General features: G+C 40.4%; 1 long non-coding RNA gene across 1 annotated transcript; it reads right to left on the reverse strand.

Annotated features, from left to right (window-relative positions):
- Positions 1-365: 365 nt before the first annotated feature.
- LOC308636946 lies at positions 366-15,442 on the reverse strand. Its single transcript, XR_014019525.1, has 3 exons — positions 15,181-15,442; positions 2,870-2,995; positions 366-442 (listed from the first exon to the last, which is right to left on the reverse strand). It is a non-coding gene; the product is annotated as an uncharacterized lncRNA (long non-coding RNA).
- Positions 15,443-24,155: the final 8,713 nt, after the last annotated feature.

A 24,155-nucleotide genomic window follows, 5' to 3' on the forward strand; every position in this document is an offset into this window, starting at 1 on the left:
TATCTCTGGGTCCCCACCCAAAAGTCTGATCTGGAATAAGGCTTGATCATCAGGGTTTTTGGTGTTGTTGTTGTTGTTGGATTTTGTTTTGTTTTAAGCTTCACAAATGGTTTTTATGGCCAGAAAAGTTTGCAAATGATTGCCCTATGCAACCCACCCCGTCCCACCACTATGACCTCTGACTCCTCATTGGATTCCCTGTGGTCACTCTGGCCTATTTCTCAAATACTCTAAGCAAACACACATACACACACACACACACACACACACACACACACACACACACACACCCTCATACCACAGACTCTGTGCGCATGTGTGTGCCCATGCGTGCGTGTGCATTGGGCCAGGAATGCATGGCTCACCTCCTTCAGAGCTCTTCTCAAATGTCATCTGTGCCAGGTGCTGTGACACAAGTCTGCCATCCCAAGGGCTCGGGTGGCTGAGGCAGGGGGATCACGAGTTCAAAGTCAGTCTCAGCAATTTAGTGAGGCTAAGCAACTCACTCTCCAAATAAAATATTTTTTAAAAGGGCTGTGGATGTGGCTCCGTGGTTAAGCACATTGGGTTCAATTCCAGGTACCAAAAAAAAAAAAAGCCATTTTATCTTGGAAACCTCCCTTGACTAGCCTATACGAAACCATACCCTGCTCCTCACTCTGACTTGTTTTTCCCCAGCACACTATCCCTCCTAAACCACAGTTAGGTTTACTTATTTGTTGTGGTCACATCTTTCTCGAGTTTATGTGTCCCACGATGTTCTACTCATTGTTCTACTCATGCTGGATCTTCGTTTCTTAAAACAATGCCTGGCAAGTGTCAGGGACTATGTAAACATTTGTTAAATGAACCAATGAGTGATGGATGAGGTGTAGAATTTTTTCTCTAACAGTTCAACTGTTTGATCCCCTGGAACATGTCATTGTTATGTGCTGAGCCCAGGCCTGCTTTCCCCCAGCAGAGGATTTCTCACATAAGCCAGGTCAATCATGTGGGTACTTTGGACAATCCAACTATTTGGTATCATAGTCAGACCACAAGATGCCATGCCTTTAAACTGGAGTCTTAGATTATTTCATCGGTACTTATTTTGGTAGGAACTGGATCAGAGACAACTAACTTTTTTAGTACCATGCCTGAGCACTACTTTCTTCAGTTCCAAAGGAGACACATGGTTATGTAAATGTTACGTTGTTATGTAAATACTCACAAGTGAAGTCCTAAATTAATAAAAGGCCATATTTGCATTTCAATCCAGCATTGATTGGATTCTGTATGAGACAGAGTGGTTACTACATTAACTCAAGGATCCAGTTTGGTTATCACAGTTGGGAATCTACAGAGGTAGCAGTGTTCAGTTCTGCAACGACTTCTTCAGATTCTTATCCTGTAGAAGGTTCTCATTGTGCCTTTGTTCAAATTATATGTTATATTACCTGATTGTTTCAAGAGATTTCAGGAAAGTTTTGAGAGAACTAATCTAGAGTTGGACCAAAGCTTCTTGACTGTCAGTTTCTTGCATCTTCAAAACAGAAAAGGAAATTTCTGTGCTAACATAACCCTAGAACATCCACTGAGCTTCTCAGAAAGTCATAGAATCTACCTCCTGCTTCAGGCTATGCTGGGAAAACGTTCTTAAGAGGTGCACAAAACCCTTGACTCGGGTCTTCTCCAGGGAACCTAATTTAAGACATCCAACAGCACATACAAAACTGTTGTTCAGTGTATTTCTTGTATATGAATGCACAAATAAATGAATGAGTCTTTTTCCTTAAAACAATATCAGTGTCCCCTCATAATAGAATTCTTCTGCTTCTTAGTTGGCACAGCTGGGTGCGGTGGTTCATGCCTGTAATCTCAGGGCCTGGGGAGGCTGAGGCAGGAGGATCACAAGTTCAAAGCCAGCCTTGGCAACTAATTGAGGTTCTGAGAAACTTAGCAAGACCTTGTCTCAAGATAAAAAATAAAAAGGTAAAGCACCCCTGGATTTAAGCCCATATACGCCTCCCAAAAAGTTGGCATATATGATTATAAACTTATAATCAAAGAAGAGGTACTTTTCTCACAAGCTGCTCATGAGTACAGCTTTCTTGGAAATTAAGCTTCTCATTCTACCCTTGTTTGTTCTTTTTTGGTGCATCAAGCAGGTACTGAAAGGTCTATATAAAACTGTTTATTTGCCTGAGGAAATAACTGAACTTGTGAAGCCTAAAACTTTCTGGAGAGTTGTAAACTACTGTGTGTTAAAGGTACCTGCCTTCAAATGCTTGCTCCCGTACTCCTCTGATCTCCTTTGATCCTAAGACTTCAGGGAACCATTCTCCCACTCTCAGCTCTTGATGTCTTTAAGCAGTAGCAATTTAAGTCAGATAAACCTGGATGGCTCCGAAGTCTACCCCTGTGCACACATGTGTATGTTGGGGTTGATGTGAGGATAGTTAACAATGCACGGGGGAAAATGGCTGAAATGCAGAGACTCAAGGTGACCAGAGAGTATGGAGAACAAGCCATGAATTCTTGGTTGGGATCTTGAAGGAAAAGATGATGTGGGTAAATATAAAAGGGAGAGGAGATAATTTTTAGAATTAGCAATGATATGAGCCAGGATTCAGATGCCTAAGGGTGACAGGGAACTTAGGATGGGATAGAAGAAAGATTTACTAGAGTTACTCATAGTTTCATTTCTGTTCTAGTAATCCATTCTTTTCCATCTTAATCCCCTCCAACTACTCAACTCCACCTTTCATTCTTACCTCCCCACATTCAATTAAGTCAATATGGGCTGAGCACACATTTTTTAAAAACCACACCACTTACGATGTGGCCCAGATGACCCCTTCTGGCTTCTCAGCACAAACCCAAGACTCACCTCTGCTCACGAGGATAATGTCCAGTATCAAATCCATATGGAAAGAGAGACAGTGTAGAATAAAAAATGGAAGAAGAGACCAGCCAGAAGTTTGCAGCTATCATAAGTTCAGATGTACAGTAAGATCTAAAAAAGAGAAAACCCTGGTATGTGAGAATGCAGGAGAAGACGACTTTGGTATCTAATTGGAATAATCATAGTGGGAAATTAAGAAATGACATGACTCCCAATGCAAGCTTTCTGGGGATTGAGAAAATGAGGGGTGATTAGAAATGAATACAAAGCAGGACGGTGGACCTCCCCGTTTCCTACATCAGGAACAGTCTGAGGAGTAAAAAGTGAGAGAAAGAAAGAAAGAAATGAGATGCAGGGAATGGCAGCGCTTCTTTAGTGGAGGGCATCAAAGGACTGTAACTTGGTGTGTCCATGATTTACAAATACATGACAGAGTAATCCAAAACTCAGTGGCTGAAATAGCAGTCCATCCATTTATTTGCTTGCAGTCTTCAGTTAGAGCAGGGCTCAATGTGGATAGCTTGTTATGGATTGAATTATGTCCCCCCAAAGATATGTTGAAATCCTAACCCTCAGAACTGATGAATGTGACCTTATTTGGAAATAGGGTCTTTGTAGGTGTCATCAAGATGAGATCATGAGGGTGGGCCCTAGTCCAATGACGGGTGTCTTTATAGAAAGAAGAATCTTGAGACACAGCTAGAGAGGGAAGGTAGCCATGGGAAGATAGAGGCAGAGATTGGAATTTGTTTCCACAATCCAATGAAGAGCTGGGGCTACCTAAAGCTGGAAGAAGTGAGGAAGGATTCCCCCATAAAAACTTCAGAGGGAATAAATCTCTGTGGTCTTAGGTCAGCCATTTTTCGTGTCTTTGCTGTAGCAATCCTAGCAATCGGGTACACTAGCCATCTGTTCCACGTGACATCTGTTGAGGAGGCTCCAGTGGAGCCAGGGGATCCATTTCCAAGATGGTTCCATTCCCGTGGTGGAATAGTTAGTGAGTGCTGAATAATAGTTGTGAAATGCCTCTGTCAGTTGACTGGAGACTAAGTTCCCTTCCACGTGGACTTTCAGCATGGCTGACTTGATCTCTTCTCAACAGAATGGTCTCAGGTCCTAGGAATTGTGACTTGGTGAATGGTTTCCCCTCAGACATGCAAGTTTCCAGGCCCTCTGAAGACACAGGCGGAGAACCAAACCAGTGTCATTTCTTCCACATATTAATGGATAAAGCAGGTTTCAGGGTGGCCATAATTTAATGGGAGGGAATACACTAGTGCCAGGTTTCTGTTCTCACGACTAAAAGGCTCAGGGGTCACTCCAGGGAAACTGGGCTGACTGGGCTGCACAAAATAAGCACACAAGAGACACAAATACCTTTTTATTTGGGGTCCCTGTGATGGCTCCTCTGACCTTAAGGGTCCGAAGGAAGAGAGAGAGAGAGAGAGCACGTGCTGACCCCTTTTATTGAGGAGAAGCTATTCAATTGAGGCAAGGGGTCAGGTTTCAGGGGGCTGAGTCTATCTTCATGATGTCCACTGTCAGCAGGTTGACTGACACCTGGGTAGGCCACACCCAAGGGCACAGTAAGAGAAGGGGACACACACAAGGCACTTCCATGGAACATTCTATCCTAAACAGGGCAAGGGGTTACATTACAAAGGAACAGGTGAGCATAGCTCCACCCGTGGGGCTGTAGGAACACACAAGTCACTGGAACCCTAGAAGAGCAAGGCAGTCTAGCAGCATGGATGTCTGAGACCACATCGCCCAGCAGGGGAGTTAACTTAGTCACCTGCAAGTTTGGTCTCTCACACACTAGGACATGGAATCCAGGACCCATCCAAGGAACAGTCTACCACACATGGATTTCAATATACTAATAAATACTATTCCTTATATCTTCACAGAATTTTAATAGCTTACAAAATAAATCCAAATCTCTGCAAGCCCCTCTTTCATGCCCTCACACATGAGTAGATAGGCTATTAATAAACATTTTCAACTGATTAATCTTTGAGGGCTCCTACTTAGCTGGTATAAATATATTTGTATATGATACACTCATTGGAACTATTACTATCAGTACTTCTTTAGGATTATAAATAGAAAAGTATATTGGGGTTGGCATGGTGGATCAAGATGAGAGATCTGTGAAAATGGCAATGAATTAACTTTTTTTGTTGTATTGATTTGGTTCCAATAAGAAAGAAGATCAACCAGAGAGCTTACAAAATGAGAAGTTTCTCCAATAGTAGGCATTTTTAATCAATGCCAAATGATAGATTTGGGACTAAAAAATTAGAATTCATTGAGTGTTTCTCACATATTGAGCTCTACAAATAAAGAATTTGATTTATTGGTATAGTTTGAAATCCATGATAATTGTCATCACCTATTTTTTGCGGGGGGATGGAGCTGGGGGGTGTGAAGCATTAGTCCTCCAAAAGAGATACCAGCATCCTTGATATTTTTTTCTCTCATTTCCTGGGGCCTGTTCTCCCAAGGTGAATTCTGAATTCGATGTCAAACAAGAATCATGCTCTTTCTAAAATTTCCAAGATAATTGAAGAAGAAGTTTTTTTCATGGTTTTCGTCAACTAAATTTAGAAAACATTCATTGCTAACAACGAGGTGTCAGGTACCAGTATATAAGCTCTCCTTGGCCAAAGCAAATACATAAATCCTGTCTGCGGTGGCATCTAGCATCCTCAGAATAAGAAGTCCATAAAAATTTACTTTTCTATGTGGTGATTGCCTTCTCCCACCAGCTCATAAAAAAACCCATTTAACATAAAATGTGTTCTTGTTCCACATGAGTGACTGACAGACAAGTACATTTTTGGCAGAAGTCAGGGTTTGCCTGTGCTGAGAACGGGCCAGGCCAAATGTTTTTGAATTCCTTGTCTCTCTCCTCCCAGCTCAGCAGGACCACCAGAGACCCTCAAAATGTCTGTTCTTTCAGATCCTGACAACCAAGTGCGGTATGTTCCCAAAGCCTGGTACAAATGCAAGAGATGATTTTTCAGAGGTAGGTGGACAAACATTTTCTATTTTGATAGTTATATACTTATTTTAATGTTTACCAAAAAATTATTACTAGAAATTTAAGTCAGTTTTATCTTGAATAGCATTACTTTGAATGAGGCTAAGGAAATTTTCAGATTTCTACAAAGAGTCTCTTGAAGGAAGAGCATTGACAAAGTAATATTATAGATGGTACACACATCAAATCAAGAAGATAGCATATAAATGAATGAATCCTGGGAATCGTAGATGTGAGGATTTATCAAAAGTTGTGACATAATGTTGGCATCTCTCACAGGTTCCTGTGATAAGAACGGAAATATCTATAGTTATGGTCATTGTTGAAGCCAGATTTTGTTTAAATGTCTAGATCCCAAATATTCTGTGTATTGTTTCCAGACATTACTGAAGTGTTCTGGAAACTTTTCAGCATTTCTGCAACTAAACCGTACTTCTGAGACATCTCTGAGACAGATGTGCCAAGTAGCACAGGCACCTTGAAAAGACCATGCATCCTGCATTTTGGAACTAGAGGCACAACCATCCGCATGATGCCTTGAGACACCTCTTGTGAGGTCTGAAAATGAAGTTCATTCTCATTGTGTGTGTGTGACTAAGCTTCATCTGCTCATCCTGGGAGTTTGCTGCATCTGTTCCTCTTATGCAGAAGATAAAACGATTTTAATTCTCTTTTCTTCCAATTAAAATAATATTTGTTTTTTTCTTATTACAAAAGCAATGGATAGTCAGCATAGAAAAATGAGACAACCAATATGAACAAAGAGGAAAGAAATTATTTAAGCCACCCATCATTCTAACACCCATTAACCATGTTAAAGACCTTGGTGATTATTTTTTCGAGATCTCTCAGGGCACATATATTTCATATGAATGTATTCATACAGCTCATTTTAATGAGGTCCCAGTGAACTTGCTGCATATAACTGGCATTTTTTTTTTCATTCAACAAAATATTGTGAAAATTTTTCCATGTCTTTAAATATGTATGTATAATAGATTGATGCCTCTATAATATGGGCATACCATAAATAATTTAAGCAGTCTCTCCTGATATCGAATTCATTTCAGTTTTGCCCTATTATAAGCAATATGTCAGCTAAATCTTTGCATCCCTATTTATTTCCTCTTGATAAATTCCTCCTTGTACGATCTCTGAGTCAGTGGGATGGTGGGTTGGGTTCCCTGGTAAATAGACTAAGAGAGTGATTGAAGCCTAAAAAGATGATGGGGGTGTCTTAAAAATCATCACATTTCGCGTGTTGAAGAGTGAAGGCAAGTAGGATGGGTCAAAGGTAATTGTTCAGCTGAGATGTTGCCACAACAGAGGTGTCAGCTGAGTTCACAGGGATGACCTTGCAAAAGGACCCCCCATTGAGGCGAGATGGTAGGCCTTCATACTGACTTCTCTCTGAACAATCGGAGGGTGTGGGATGCTTCCAATGAGAGGGGCTCTCTTTAACTGAGGATTCTTCCCAGAGAGCAGCTCCTCTGAGAAGCAGCCATGGTGACAGCTCTCCAAACAGCCAGGGAGCTGAATGCTTTAGTCCTGCAGAGGTGGGGGTCAGAGGTAGGGGTCTTTGAGCTGTGCACTGCAATATTACCAGATGGAGGAATGCAGATATGTTCGAAATTTGACCTAGTCCAACTACTCCCCCAAAGCCCTGTCAATTCCCATTGCTGTTAATTAGTGTGGGAATATAGCCTATTCCCTGTTCCCCTATATCATAGTATAGATAGATAGGGTAGAAATACACCCAAGGAGAAGACAGCAGGGGATCCTAACCTTACAGCATCATTGACTCCACTCTTGTGTATCATTCTTTAATGATTGCTTTGTGAGTTCTACCTATTTGCTTAAAAAAAATGGGGCGAAGGGAGTGCATCACCCCAGTGCGCCGCGTCACTGTGCGGGAGAAAGACGAGGTGAAACAGCTGAAGGCTATCTTGTTGGGAATTTCCAGTGAAATTGAGGTGCTCCAGAATCTAGTGGACGGATTTCCATCGCACGAGGTTTGGCTGCGGGGGCTCGGACGCGGGCGATTTCTCTGCACGGAGGGTCGCATCGCCTATCGCCCCGCAGCTGGAGTCTGCGGCACGCGCTGGGAAGTGGCGAGGTGCCGGAGCGGGGGTGCAGCGATGCAGTTTCTGGGGGCTCCTGCCAGTGGTGCAATGGCCATGCTTAGTGCTGAGTTCCGGCTTTGAGACAGAGGAGAGAAGTGGTCCAGTTCGGTTCTCGACACCGGTCGGACCACGGAGGAGGACAGCAGCCGCCATCTTGGAGAGCTGATGTAATCATCCCTGTTTTCTACTGATCTCAGCTCATTCAGCTACGGAACAGGTGATTTCAGGCTGGTATTTGCCTGCGTCTCGCAGACAGATTGCTCAGGCTCGGGGCTGGAGAACCAGTGGAGAGTACTCCTAGGGGCTCGCTCCTGGCAAGGCGTGCGCCGGGCTCTGAGCGGCCAGATTCTGGTTCCCGGGGCTGCTTTGGCCCAGGGCTGGGGAACCTGCAGAGACTGCGTGTTGAGGCCAGCTCCAAGTGGAGCGTGCGCTGAGCTGGGGCGGCTGGGTTCTGACTCCCGGAACAGTTTTGGCCCGGGGCTGGGGAGCCCGCGGGGCCTGCGTCTTTGAGCCTGCTCCCAGCGGAGCGTGCACCGAGCTCGGAGAGCTTGGAGTGGCCGGGCTCTGGCTCCCGGAGCTGCTTTGGCCTGGGGCAGGGGTACCCGCGGGGGTCACTCCTTGGAGCCTGCTCCTAGCGGAGCATGAGCTGGGATCGGAGAGGCCGGGTTCTGGCTCCCGAAGCTGCTTTGGCCCAGGGTTGGGGAACCTGCGGTGACTGCTTCTTGGTCCGGGTCCTGCTGGGTGCTGTGGGGGCCAGGGGGGCAGAGTGGAGCTGCCGCCTGCGCCCAGAGCAGGCCAAGTGACTCGCCGGCGTGGTATCACGACACCCCAACTGCAGCTGGGGCCGAAGAGAATAGCCGCCCACGCCTAGAACAGGACCAGCGACCCGACGGCGCGGTAGCCAAGTCACCCCATTTGGAGTAGGGGCTGTGCAAAGCCGCCGTCTGAGCCTGCAAGGTAGGCAGACCTACGACCCACTGGCAGGACAGGCCCGGTAGCCTGCCAGCGTGGTGGACACGTAGCACCGAGGCAGTCACGTCACACTGGTTGGAGTGGGGGTGGAGCAGAGCCGCCGCCCGTGTCCGGAAAAGGCCCAGCGACCCATTGGAGAGGCAGTCAGGTACCCCCATTGAGAGTGGGGGCTGAGCAGAACTGCCGCCCGAGCCCGCAAGGTAGGCAGACCTGCGACCCACCTGCGGAACAGGCCTAGAGGCCTGCCAGCATGGTAGACAGGTCACACCAATTGGAGTAGGGGCCGAGCAGAGCCACCGCCCACATCCGGATCAGGACCAACGACCCGAGGGCGTGGTAGTTACTTCACCACAATTGGAGTGCAGGCAGAGCAGAGCTGCCACCCGCGCCTGCAGGGTGTGCAGACCTGCGACCGACCAGCCTGGTAGACAGATCACCATAATTAGAGGAGGAGCAGAGCCACTACCCGCCCTGCAAGGGAGATTTTCCAACTATACAAGAGCAATATAAATAAATAGGGGGAAAATTTCAAAAACACAACAGTTTCACCAAGCAGAAAGCAACGCGAGCAGTATGAAAAGACAAGGAAAGAAAGGACCACAAGCAATGCAGGTCAACTCAACTTTAGAAGAGGTAATAGCTGCAACAGATGGAATGTCAGATAAAGAGTTCAGGATATACATGCTTCAGATGATCTGGAGTCTCAAGGAAGACATGAGACAGCAAAATCAGACAATGAAAGATCACTTTGACAAGGAACTACATAAACAAATCCAGGAAGTAAAAGATCAATTACACAGGGAGATAGAGGTAATAAAAAACAAACAAATAGAAATCCTAGAAATGCAGGAAGCAATAAACCAACTTAAAAACTCAATTGAGAATACTACCAGCAGAGTAGATCACTTAGAAGATAGAACATCAGACAATGAAGACAAAGTATTTCAACTTCAGAAGAACATAGACAGCTCAGCAAGACTGCTAAGAAACCATGGGCAGAACATCCAAGAAATATGGGATAACATTAAAAGACCAAACTTAAGAGTCATTGGGATACAGGAAGGCACAGAGCTCCAAACCAAAGGAATAAACAATCTATTCAATGAAATATTACGAGAAAACTTCCCAGACTTGAAGAATGAGACAGAATCCCAAATCCTAGAAGCCTACAGGACGCCGAATGTGCAAACTCATAAGAGATCCACACCTAGACACATTATAATGAAGATGCCCAACATACGGAATAAGGAGAGAATTTTAAAAGCTACAAGAGAAAGGAAGCAGATTACATTTAGGGGTAAACCAATCAGGATAACAGCTGATCTCTCAACACAGACTCTGAAAGCTAGAAGATCCTGGAATAACATATTTCAAACACTGAAAGAAAATGGGTTCCAGCCAAGAATCGTGTATCCGGCGAAATTAAGCTTCAGGATGGAAGATGAAATTAAAACCTTCAATGATAAACAAAAGTTAAAAGATTTCGCAGCTAGAAAACCATCTCTTCAAAAAATCCTTGGCAAAACATTACAGGAAGAGGAAATGGAAAATAACAATGAAAACCAACAGTGGGAGGTAGGACAGTAAAGGGGGGAAAGTAATCAAAGAGGAAAACAAATCAGGTTTAGTAACATTAATAAACAAATATGGCTGGAAGAACAAACCATATCTCAATAATAACCCTAAATGTTAATGGCTTAAACTCACCAATTAAGAGACACAGGCTAGTTGAATGGATCACAAAACAAGACCCAACAACATGCTGCCTACAGGAGACGCATTTGATAGGAAAAGACACACATAGACTGAAGGTGAAAGGTTGGGAAAAATCATACCACTCATATGGACTGCGGAAACAAGCAGGAGTGTCCATACTCATATCTAATAAAATAGATTTCAAGCCAAAGTTAAACAAAAGGGATAAAGAGGGACACTACATACTGCTCAAGGGAACCATACACCAACAAGACATAACAATCATAAATATATACGCCCCAAACAATGGTGCAGCTATGTTCGTCAAGCAAACTCTTCTCAAGTTCAAGAGTCTAATAGACCACCATACAATAATCATGGGAGACTTCAACACACCTCTCTCACCACTGGACAGATATTCCAAACAAAAGTTAAATAAGGAAACTATAGAACTCAATAACACAATTAACAACCTAGACTTAATTGACATATATAGATTATACCACCCAACATCAAGCAGTTACACTTTTTTCTCAGCAGCACATGGATCCTTCTCAAAAATAGATCATATATTATGTCACAGGGCAACTCTTAGACAATATAAAGGAGTAGAGATAATACCATGCATCTTATCTGATCATAATGGAATGAAACTGAAAATCAATGATAAAAGAAGGAAGGAAAAATCATGCATCACTTGGAGAATGAACAATAGGTTACTGAATGATCAATGGGTTTTAGAAGACATCAAGGAGGAAATTAAAAACTTCTTAGAGTTAAACGAAAACACAGACACAACATATCGGAATCTATGGGACACATTGAAAGCAGTTCTAAGAGGAAAATTCATTGCTTGGAGTTCATTCCTTAAAAAAAGAAAAAACCAACAAATAAATGATCTCATACTTCATCTCAAAATCCTAGAAAAAGAGGAGCAAAACAACAGCAAAAGAAGTAGAAGGCAAGAAATAATTAAAATCAGAGCTGAAGTTAATGAAATTGAAACAAAAGAAACAATTGAAAAAATTGACAAAACTAAAAGTTGGTTCTTTGAAAAAATAAATAAAATCGACAGACCCTTAGCCATGCTAACCAAGAGAAGAAGAGAGAGAACTCAAATTACTAGCATACGGGATGAAAAAGGCAATATCACAACAGACACTTCAGAAATACAGAAGATAATCAGAAATTATTTTGAATCCTTATACTCCAATAAAATAGAAGATAGTGAAGGCATAGATAAATTTCTTAAGTCATATGATCTGCCCAGATTGAGTGAGGAGGATACAGACAACCTAAAGAGACCAATAACAATAGAGGAAATAGAAGAAACCATCAAAAGATTACCAACTAAGAAAAGCCCAGGACCGGATGGGTATACAGCAGAGTTTTACAAAACCATTAAAGAGGAACTAACACCAATACTTTTCAAGCTATTTCAGGAAATAGAAAAAGAGGGAGAACTTCCAAATACATTCTACGAGGCCAACATCACCCTGATGCCTAAACCAGACAAAGACACTTCAAAGAAAGAAAACTACAGACCAATATCTCTAATGAACCTAGATGCAAAAATCCTCAATAAAATTCTGGTGAATCGGATTCAAAAACATATCAAAAAAATTGTGCACCATGATCAAGTAGGATTCATCCCTGGGATGCAAGACTGGTTCAATATACGGAAATCAATAAATGTTATTCACCACATCAATAGACTTAAAAATAAGAACCATATGATCATCTCGATAGATGCAGAAAAAGCTCGACAAAGTACAGCATCCCTTTATGTTCAAAACTCTAGAAAAATTAGGGATAACAGGATCATACCTCAACATTTTAAAAGCAATCTATGATAAGCCACAGGCCAGCATCATTCTGAATGGAGAAAAATTGAAGGCATTCCCTCTAAGATCTGGTACAAGACAGGGATGCCCTCTCTCACCACTTCTGTTCAACATAGTCCTCGAAACACTGGCCAGAGCAATTAGACAGACGAAAAAAATTAAAGGCATAAAAATAGGAAAAGAAGAACTTAAATTATCACTATTTGCAGATGACATGATTCTATACCTAGCAGACCCAAAAGGGTCTACAAAGAAACTATTAGAGCTAATAAATGAATTCAGCAAAGTGGCAGGATATAAAATCAACACGCATAAATCAAATGCATTCCTGTATATCAGCGACAAATCCTCTGAAATGGAAATGAGGACAACTACTCCATTCACAATATCCCCCCCAAAAATAAAATACTTGGGAATCAACCTAACAAAAGAGGTGAAAGACTTATACAATGAAAACTACAGAACCCTAAAGAGAGAAATTGAAGAAGATCTTAGAAGATGAAAAAATATACCCTGTTCATGGATAGGCAAAACTAACATCATCAAAATGGCGATATTACCAAAAGTTCTCTATAAGTTCAATGCAATGCCAATTAAAATCCCAATAGCATTTCTTGTAGAAATAGAGAAAGCAATCATGAAATTCATATGGAATAATAAAAGACCCAGAATAGCAAAAACAATGCTAAGCAGGAAGTGTGAATCAAGTGGTATAGTGATACCAGACTTCAAACTATACTACAGAGCAATAGTGACAAAAACAGCATGGTACTGGTACCAAAACAGGCGGGTTGACCAATGGTACAGAATAGAGGACACAGAAACCAACCCACAAAACTACAACTTTCTTATATTTGATAAAGGGGCTAAAAGCATGCAATGGAGGAAGGATAGCATCTTCAACAAATGGTGCTGGGAAAACTGGAAATCCATTTGCATCAAAATGAAACTGAATCCCTTTCTCTCGCCATGCACAAAAGTTAACACAAAATGGATCAAGGAGCTTGATATTAAATCAGAGACACGGCGTCTGATAGAAGAAAAAGTTGGCTATGATCTACATACTGTGGGGTCGGGCTCCAAATTCCTCAATAGGACACCCATAGCGCAAGAGTTAACAACTAGAATCAACAAATGGGACTTACTCAAACTAAAAAGTTTTTTCTCAGCAAAAGAAACAACAAGAGAGGTAAATAGGGAGCCTACATCCTGGGAACAAATCTTTACTCCTCACACTTCAGATAGAGCCCTAATATCCAGAGTATACAAAGAACTCAAAAAATTAGACAATAAGATAGCAAATAACCCAATCAACAAATGGGCCAAGGACCTGAACAGACACTTCTCAGAGGAGGACATACAATCAATCAATAAGTACATGAAAAAATGCTCACCATCTCTAGCAGTCAAGGAAATGCAAATCAAAACCACCCTAAGATACCATCTCACTCCAGTAAGATTGGCAGCCATTATGAAGTCCAACAACAACAAGTGCTGGCGAGGATGTGGGGAAAAGGGTACACTTGTTCATTGTTGGTGGGACTGCAAATTGGTGCAGCCAATTTGGAAAGCAGTATGGAGATTTCTTGGAAGGCTGGGAATGGAACCACCATTTGACCCAGCTATTCCCCTTCTCGGTCTATTCCCTAAAGACCTAATAAGAGCATGCTACAGGGACACTGCTACATCGATGTTCATAGCAGCACAATTCACGATAGCAAGATTGTGGAACCAACCTAGATGCCCTTCAATAGATGAATGGATAAAAAAAATGTGGCATTTATATACAATGGAGTATTACTCTGCATTAAAAAATGACAAAATCATAGAATTTGGAGGGAAATGGATGGCATTAGAGCAGATTATGCTAAGTGAAGCTAGCCAATCCTTAAAAAACAAATGCCAAATGACTGCTTTGATATAAGGGGAGTAACCAAGGACAGGGTAGGGATGAAGAGCTTGAGAAGAAGATTAACATTAAACAGGGATGAGAGGTGGGAGGGAAAGGGAGTGAGAAGGGAAATTGCATGGAAATGGAAGGTGATCCTCAGGGTTTTACAAAATTACATATAAGAGGAAATGAGGGGTAAGAGAAGAATAATACAAGTGAAGAAATGATTTACAGTAGAGGGGGTAGAGAGAGAAAAGGGGAGGGGTGGGGAGGGGAGGGGAGGGGGGATAGTAGAGAATAGGATAGACAACAGAATACATCAGTCACTAGAATGGCAATATGTAAATCAATGGAAATGTAACTGATGTGACACAGCAATCTGTATACGGGGTAAAAATGGGAGTTCATAACCCACTTGAATCAAACTGTGAAATATGATATATTAAGAACTATGTAATGTTTTGAACGACCAACAATAAAAAAAATCAAGTTTAAAGTTAAAAAAAAGAAAAGAAAACATATTGTAGAAAATTTCAAAATTACATTAAAATTTTGAAAAAAATAATAAATATCACCCAAGTCCTAAAAAAAAAATAAATAAAATAATTTAAAAAAAGGTATTTATGACCATGAGCCTTAAATGGACCCTGCATGAAGTTTTCTGGCAACTGTACAATTTTCCACTGGTTCATTCTCCCCCTCCCTCTCTTAGGTAAATGTCACACCTCTGTCTTCTCAACATCGACACCACGGCCTTGTGTCTGTCTGCACGGAGGAAAAAGAAGCAATCGGAAAAGACGTCCACAAGCTCCTGTCAACACATCTCTGCCTCCTGCGGAATCTATACCCATATCGCTCTTGTTAAAATGATGAAATACACTTTTCTGATCCAAGGCTACAATGCTCCTCAAGATTTATACCCATCGCTTCTTGATTGGAGTCAATAGGATGTGGATCCAGCAATTCTCCTCTCTTCTCTATCTTCTTTTTTTTTCCTCCTTCAAAACAGAAATGCTAGATCACTCTCATCAGAAGAAAAATTATGGGGCTGGGGATGTGGCTCAAGCGGTAGCGTGCTCGCCTGGCATGCGTGCGGCCCGGGTTCGATCCTCAGCACCACATACCAACAAAGATGTTGTGTCCGCCGAGAACTAAAAAAAATAAATAAATATTAAAAAAATTCTCTCTCTCCCTCTATCACTCTCTCTTTAAAAAAAAAAAAAAGAAGAAAAATTATTATCAGTCCTCAAAGGAAAAAAAAAAAAGTCCCTCCCTTGTCTCTACTTCCCATCTAGGGACTCCATGTGTCAGCAAACTACCTCCAAGTAGTTGTTTTTAATTCCCTATCTCAGATTACTCTCTTCCAATTCCCACTTAAGTCACTTCCAATCTGGCTTCACAGACACAACTTTCTCTTGGCCTCCCCGCCCTTCACTGGCCACACTTTCTCCATCCGCTCTGTTGGCCTCCTTTTCTCCCTGACTTAGAAATGTTGGATGGCCCCAGGGCACGCTCTTTGGAGAGCTCCTCTTCTCCTTCAGCATTCCTCTTCTGCTGATCTCATTCAGTCTCCTGGCTTTGAAGCCTGTCTGTAAAGCTAAGGGTTCCCACAATTGTATCTCCAACCCCGGCTTCATGCTCAACTCCAGAGTTGGATCCGGATCCAATTTCCTCCTTGGCAGCTCTTTTTAATATTTTTAACACCAAATATCCACTTCAAACTGTAAATGTCCAAATGTGAACTCTGATCTTTCTCCTCCGATAGGTAACTTCTCCTGCCTTTTCCATCTCACTTAACAGCAATTCTATTATTCTACTGGTGGAGACCAAAATACTCATACACCACCTTCCCTTAGCTCATGGTTCGTATCCAAGCTACCCCTACCCCGATCCCAGCCAACTCATCACCCTCCCCCTTACAGTCCATTCTCGAGTAGCAGAAAGAATAATGGATTTTCATCTACGTTAAGTCTCTCCTCTGTCCAAACTCTCTAATGGCTCTCCTGTTATTTTATGGCAAAAGCCAAAAATCATTACAGTAATCCACAGGCGTACGTGATCTGGTCCCCTGCCTCCCACTGACCTCATCCATTATTACTCTCATTCATGGTCACTCTATCCCAGGTCTATTCCAGGTTCCTTGACTGTGCCAGGTGTTCTCCAATATCCTCTCCCACGGGGGCTTCCGAACTGGCTCTGCATCTGTCCAGGATACTGTTTTATCCAGAGAGCTGCTAGGCTCACCCTCACCCTCTTTCATATCACAGAGGTCTACAAGGACATCCCTGTGCTAGGTCAATGGCTCTGGGGCACTGAACTCAGCATGCTCTGCAACCTCTGCAGCATCTGTTGCTAAAAGCATGTGCCTGGTAACTTTCTGTTTTTCTGCTTTGAAGCACAGAAAACTTTCACCCTATGCAGACACAACTTGAAAGTTTAGGGACGTGGACGCGCCTCAGGATCAACCTTGAACCTCTGAAGTCCTAAGCTCCCCAATATGCTGTAGGACATATGTGTGTTCTAGGTAGTTCTTTAGAGAATTTCAAGGGAAATTGAGACCCAGTTGTCCATCGTGATTAATCAGTTTTCTAATTTGTCATTTATGGGCCTTTCTCCCCCCTGCATTCTGGATCACTTCTTCCCAAATAGACTACCCATTTCCAAGATCTTGTTGTAACTCTGCCGAGGGGAACCCAAACTAAAATAACCCTTCTATGACATTCCTGAATCCAGAGCTAGTTCTTTCACAGCAATCATACCCTACATACCTACAAGATAACTTGTGTATTTATTATTTATCGTCATTCCGTTGTGCTAGGTAAGTATACAAGTGCATCGCTCTGCCTTTGTTATTGCATGAATACAAGCTTCATGAGGAATTTTATCTGTTTTGTCCATTGATCTATCCTAAGTACCTAGAATGCTTCCTAACACCTAGTAGGTGCTCAAAAAAAATACTAGGTGAATGTTAAGCTACCTCCTTCTCTCTTAAGAAACAAGGCCGCCACATTCTAATATAACGTTGGAGACAAGCCTCCGTTCAAATGTCTGACTTATTACTTGGGCAACTTCAAGTAAATGAAAATCTCTGAAACTTAGTTTCCACCCTGATGAATGAGGACAGTGATGTTCCCTTTCTCATCAATGTCTTAATCTGAAAAAAAATCATCCAGGACAGTTCTGCCCCAGTAACACAACCAACAGGCTTCCCTGGATCAATGAATCCTGGCTTAAGCCAGCTAAACCCATGAGTCAGCATCTTCTCCCCCTATGAATCTCCACTCAGGGAAGATTCTTCTGAAGCATCTTCTTACGCCCAGTGGGAGGTCAGGAAGCCAGGGCTTCTTTCAATCCTCCAGCAAAATGCCAATTAGAGGGACATTACCAGCAGGAAGAGCTACTGGAGAAAACCACACACTTGTTCCAAAACAAAGTTCCCTCTGCATGTCATAAAAGCTCAGCAATGTCTTCCAGATGTTGTATACTGGGCTTGCACAGATGTTTCCGATGTCAAACCATAAATGTTGGAAACATAAAACATTTGTGCCCCACAGATGTAGAGATTTCATTATACAATGAATGTGATAAATCTTTGGGTAATAAAAGGAGACCACAAACTGGCCCCATTACTTTTTTTTTTTTTTAATCTGATATTTTTTCCCCACAGTGAATTTCTACTAGGCTACTCCAAGTAGTTTTTTTTTGTTTTTGTTTTTTGATTGTGGCTTTTAAATTTGACTAGACCCATTCACAGAGGAAAAAATGTTAGATCTACATGAAAATATGCGGTAATAACAGTTTCAAATCCTTCTGGTTTGATGTCTACATGGTCATTGACAGCTGGGAAGCCACATCATGGACTGATGATAGATAGCTTCTAGGCTTCTCCCTCTGTCAATGTCCCTTAGAAGGAGTGCTGAGTGATGCATAGCAATCATCCAAGTGAACTCGCTGGGTGCACTGGGAATGAATTCCAACTTGAACTCAACACTGCGGCTATTGATTCCATGTTGAAGCAACTCTTTTTCTAGCATCTGAAAAATGAGAGCTTTCATCATCTCCAATTGTATTAACATGTGTGTGTGCCTCTGAGGAACAAAGAGAACAAAAGGGTATGTGGCATTTGGGTGTGCCCATACCCACACAAACACACATGCACACATACAAAGGCTCCACTTGGAGCCCAAAGAGCTGAAGAAATTTTACCTGCTCTGTATACATAGGAGGGTGAAGACAGGTGTACCCATACTGTCATGTGATCTAACACATTTTCCCAGGATTCCCCCTCTATCACAGCACATTCTCTTCTTCCTAGGCAAATTTAGTAGGCCTAAAACACCCATTAATTTTTATGTGATGTTGTACAAAAATAGTTTTTAAATAGTTAATATTATATTGGTAGCTGAAGGAGACACCATATGTACCCTCAGAAAGGTTCAATTACAAAAGAAGCATCTAATGAAGGGGGTTAAATGTCTATGGTCATCACAAGCCATATTCAATTTCACTTACAGTGTTTATGAAATAGTCAAAAGTAAATAAAGTAAAAGGCTTACTGTAATTTTGCATATGCAGCTGGGCGCCGTGGTGCGTGCGAATCATCCCAGTGGCTCTGGAGGCTGAGGCAGGAGGATCCTGAGTTCAAAGCCAGCCTTGGCAACTTAGTGAGGTCCTAAGCAACTCAGTGAGACCGTCTCTGAAATAAAAAAAATACAAAAGAGGGCTGGGCCAGGGATGTGGCTCAGTGGTTAAGTATCCCTGGGTTTAATCTCTGATACCAAAAAAAAAATATTTACATGTGGATTTTAGGTCCTGTTTCAAATCTTTTCAATGAGCATAATTTTATGTCACTCTAAGCATGTCTAAGAATTTGCTGTATTATTTTGTACTTAGAAGTATGTCATTTGTTTCTTTTTATTCTAAGTAATCAAAAATTTATCTTAGAACATTTATTCAAGGAAAGAAAACCTTTTGATATAAAGTGGACCACATTCAGTAAACATGTTTGATGATATGAATGAATTTTAATTTTTTTCTCTAATTTCATTAATTCCAAAGGGAATTAATCAACATGCTTATGATCTGGTTCTATTAGACTTAGTTATGTTGACTTGCAGAAAATAAATTTTTAAAACTGAAGAGAAAAAAAATGTGTAGCTGGGAAATGTGAATGAGCCTTCTCTCCACCATGAGAATTCTATTATTTTAATTTTGGGTGTTTATTTAAAATTGGATATATATATATAAAATATAATATATCTCCAATGAAACACACATATAATACACATATGTATTATGTACATATAATATGTATAATATATTATTATGTAGAGTATGTATAGAATTTACATATCATACAATAAAAATAATATTAAATATTCTTAAACATTAATATATAATGTTAAATCTAACATGATATTAAATATAACATTTATATGTTCGTACATGATATGTAAATATATATTATAATATAGAACATTTATATACTTATTGGCATTTCACATATATAAATCTTCAATGGAGATATATATATATATATATATATATATATATATATATGCATTTAATTTTTAAATCCAGAATAGGAAACATACCTTTTCAGTAAATTTTATTAATACAATGAAAATAATTCTCTTGTTTTTTATTAGAGTAAGTTATATGGAAGGAAAAGAGAAGATAGGGAGAAATAGAAAGGATATGTAAAGGATGGGAGAAAAAAAATTTAAAAATCTGTAAGAGATAACAGTAATATCTGCCATGGATTGTGCCAGGCACAATGGGAAGAAATGAATGAGAAAAATCTCATTTATTTCTCCAAAAGCTCTGATTTAAGGCATGAGGAAAGCTTTTTACAGAAACTGAGGAACATTACCTAATAAAAAATTGAATAATTTGCCTCAGTGACACAGTTGAAACAAAAAAATGGGACAAAGAAAGATGTCCCAAGAGACAGCCCTTCTTGAAAAAACATCCATATGCGAATACGTTTTAGAATATGTTAGCTAAAACTTTCCTTATTGGGTCCTAATAATAGGAGTCAAGGAAGATTGGCAGTCCCCAAGGTTTATGACCTCTACCAGGGCTCTTCCTGTCTGTTATTTAACAATTCCCATTTCAGTAGGTTGCACATAATAGTCACTTAGTAAATAATCATTGAATGAATAAAATACTATTTTTTGGCCCTTCTTAAGTCTCTTTCAGTAGTTCTTGGTCCAGTTCTGCCAATCCTTCCTTGGATATCCCTCAACTTGGATTGCATTTCCCTTGCTATAGCAATCTATAAAATGGCAAGACCTCAAGGGTTCTGCATTCCGTTAGCCAGTAAAGCAAAGGAGATCACAGTCATGTGTCACTTAACAACAGGGATACCTTCTGAGGACTGCATCCTTGAGGGATCTCAGCATTCTGTGAACATCGTAGGGTGAATTTACACAAACCTACAGAAGATGAACACAAGGTCACTAGGCAAGGTAATCTTATGGCACCACAATTGTACTTTCCAACCATCTTGGCCAAAACATTGCTATACAGCATAAGAGTGTATTTGATAATGATAAAATTATTGTCCTTAGAGTCACTGTTTCCCTTTTGGTTTGATCATGCCTAGAAATGGCTAACCAGGTTTATATAAGAACAGAATCCAAGAAAGTTGTAAGGGCAGTGTCAAATATGCAGAGAATTCCTTGCACTTCCATACTAGGCCATTCCCCCATCTCCAACCCACATGCCTCAAGGTAGAAACTTAAAATCTTAAGTAGATATTAGAAAAAAATAAAGGCTAAAATTCAATTATCTATTCATACTAACTTGTAAAAATATATACCAATGAATTGAACTCAAAGAGAGTGAAGACTGGAAGTACTCAAGATAAAGTCAAAAGATCCTAAGTCAAAAATAGAATACAAAAAAATTGCATTAAAAAACTTTAAGGAAAAAGGGAGAAATTCCTAGCAAAACCAAAACCTTCCAAATGCTTATAAAATATGCAAAACATTTTCTATCAACTAAGAAAACATCTTTTCTATCCACTAAGTCTATAATCTTCCAACAAAGAAACCCCCAAGGCCCAGATAGATTAAGCATTTAATATTTCCAAATATACAAAGAGGAAATAGTACTAATCTTACCAATTCTTACAGATAATTGAAATTTAATTACTTATTTTTAAAAAATCAGCAAAAGGTTGCAGATAAGAACAATGTCAGAAGAAAAAAATATAGGCTAATATGTTTCATGAACATTGATATGATATCCTACATAGAAATGTTAGGGAAAAATAAGTAAACAGTTGTACAGAAAAAACAATAATAAATTTTAAACAAGTTGAGTGTATTTCAGAAATATAAAGTTGATTTAACATTCAAAAGTCAATCCATATTAATCACATCATTAAATTGCTAATTTCAAAAGATGCAAAAAATTGTGATAAAGCTCAATAATCCCTCTTGATTAAAAAAAAAAAAACTTGACAAGCCTGACATAGAAAGTGATGTTCTTAATCTAATAAGAGGTATATATCAGAACTTACAGCAAGTATCAGACTTAATAGTGAAATAATGAAACTTACATTAAGAATCAAAAATAACCCAGCTGCTCGGGAGGCTGAGGCAGGAAGATTGTGGGTCCAAAGCCAGCATCAGCAAAAGCAAGGCACTAAGCAACTCAGTGAGATTCTGTCTCTAAATAAAATACAAAATAGGGCTGGGGATGTGGCTCAGTGGTCAAGTGTCCCTGAGTTAAAAAAACACCTCAGATAGAGCCCTAATATCCAGAATGTACAAAGAACTCAAAAAATTAAACAATAAGATAACAAATAACCCAATTAACAAATGGGCCAAGGACATGAACAGACACTTCTCAGAGGAGGGCATACAATCAATCAACAAGTACATGAAAAAATGCTCACCATCTCTAGCAATCAGAGAAATGCAAATCAAAACCACCCTAAGATACCATTTCACTCCAGTAAGATTGGCAGCCACTATGAAGTCAAACAACAATAAGTGTTGGCGGGGATGTGGGGAAAAGGGTACACTTGTACACTGCTGGTGGGACTGCAAAATGGTGAGGCCAATTTGGAAAGCAGTTTGGAGATTCCTGGGAAAGCTGGGAATGGATCCACCATTTGACCCAGTTATCGCCCTTCTCGGACTATTCCCTGAGGACCTTAAAAGAGCGCTCTATAGGGATACGGCCACATCAATGATTATAGCGGCACAATTCACAATAGCTAGACTGTGGAACCAACCTAGATGCCCTTCAATAGATGAATGGATAAAAAAAAATGTGGCATCTATACACAATGGAGTATTATGCAGCACTAAGAAATGACAAAATCATAGAATTTGCAGGGAAATGGATGGCATTAGAGCAGATTATGCTAAGTGAAGCTAGCCAAGCCCTAAAAAACAAATGCCAAATGTCTTCTTTGATATAAAGAGAGCAAATAAGAACAGAACAGGAAGGAAGAGCATGAGGAAAAGACTAACAGTAAACAAAGACGAATGGGGGGAGAGAAAGGGAGAGAGAAGGGAAAGCATATGGAAATGGTAGGAGACCTTCAATGATACACAAAATTATAAGAGGTTATGAGGGGCAAGCGGGAGGGGGGAAAGGGGAGAGAATTGAACAACAGCATAGGAGATAGAGAGGGAAGATGGGAGGGGAGGGGAGGGGAGGGGGGATAGTAGGGGATAGGAAAGGTAGCAGAATACAACAGTCACTAATATGCCATTATGTAATAATGTGAGTATGTAACAGTTGTGATTCTGTAATCTGTATTTGGGGTAAAAATGGGAGTTCAAAACCCAATTGAGTCTAATGTATGAAAAATGATATATCATGAGCTCTGTAATGTTCTGAACAATCAATAAAAAAAACCAAACACATCTGTTAACATTGTATCAGGGGTCCTCTAGTCCAATAGGAAAAGGAAAAACAAGATGCAATGATTAGGAAGAAAGAAAAGGCCCATTTATAATTTTAAACTTAGAAAATCCCAAAGGATCTGCTGCTATACTGCCTGAATTAAGAACTGAATTCATCAAAGTTGTTAGGTACAGGGCTAACATGTAAAAAGTTGAATATATTTCCAAATGAGTAACACAACAATTCAAAAAGTAAACTTAAGAAAATAAGGAATATACCATGTTCATGTATCAGAAGACCCAAGAGGTCAATTCTTATTAAAGTAATGTATAGATTTATTGCAATCTCAATAATACCACAGCCAATTTTTGTGAAAACAAGCAACCGTGTTCTAAAACTCATTTAAAAGATAAAAGGTTAAAGGTAGAGAAGACAATCAAGAAGTACAAAGTTGGAAGACTGTCACAGCCAGTTATAAAACAACAGGATAAACGAGAGATCCAGAAAGAGAGTTATTCATATAGAAACACTTGATGTATGATAAAACTAGCATTGAAGACCAATTGGGAAAGAACAGTCTGTCTCTTCAATTAGTGATTCTGAGTCAAGAGGACATCAACACGGAAACAGTCATGTGTTTAACGAAATTCAATATCCGAATCTTTTCCTTTATGGTAAGTGCTATTATATCCTGATTAGGAAATCATTGTTTATGCCAAAGTTAATGAAGCCATTCTCCTGTGTAATTCTTAGGAGAATTGTGAGATGTCCTCATTGTGTGGACATCACAGAGCATACTTACACAAACCTGGAGGGAACAGGCCAGTCAGTT

The sequence above is a fragment of the Spermophilus citellus genome (genome assembly GCF_964194105.1).
Source record: "Spermophilus citellus genome assembly, chromosome: 17".
NCBI classification, from domain to species: Eukaryota; Metazoa; Chordata; class Mammalia; order Rodentia; family Sciuridae; genus Spermophilus; species Spermophilus citellus.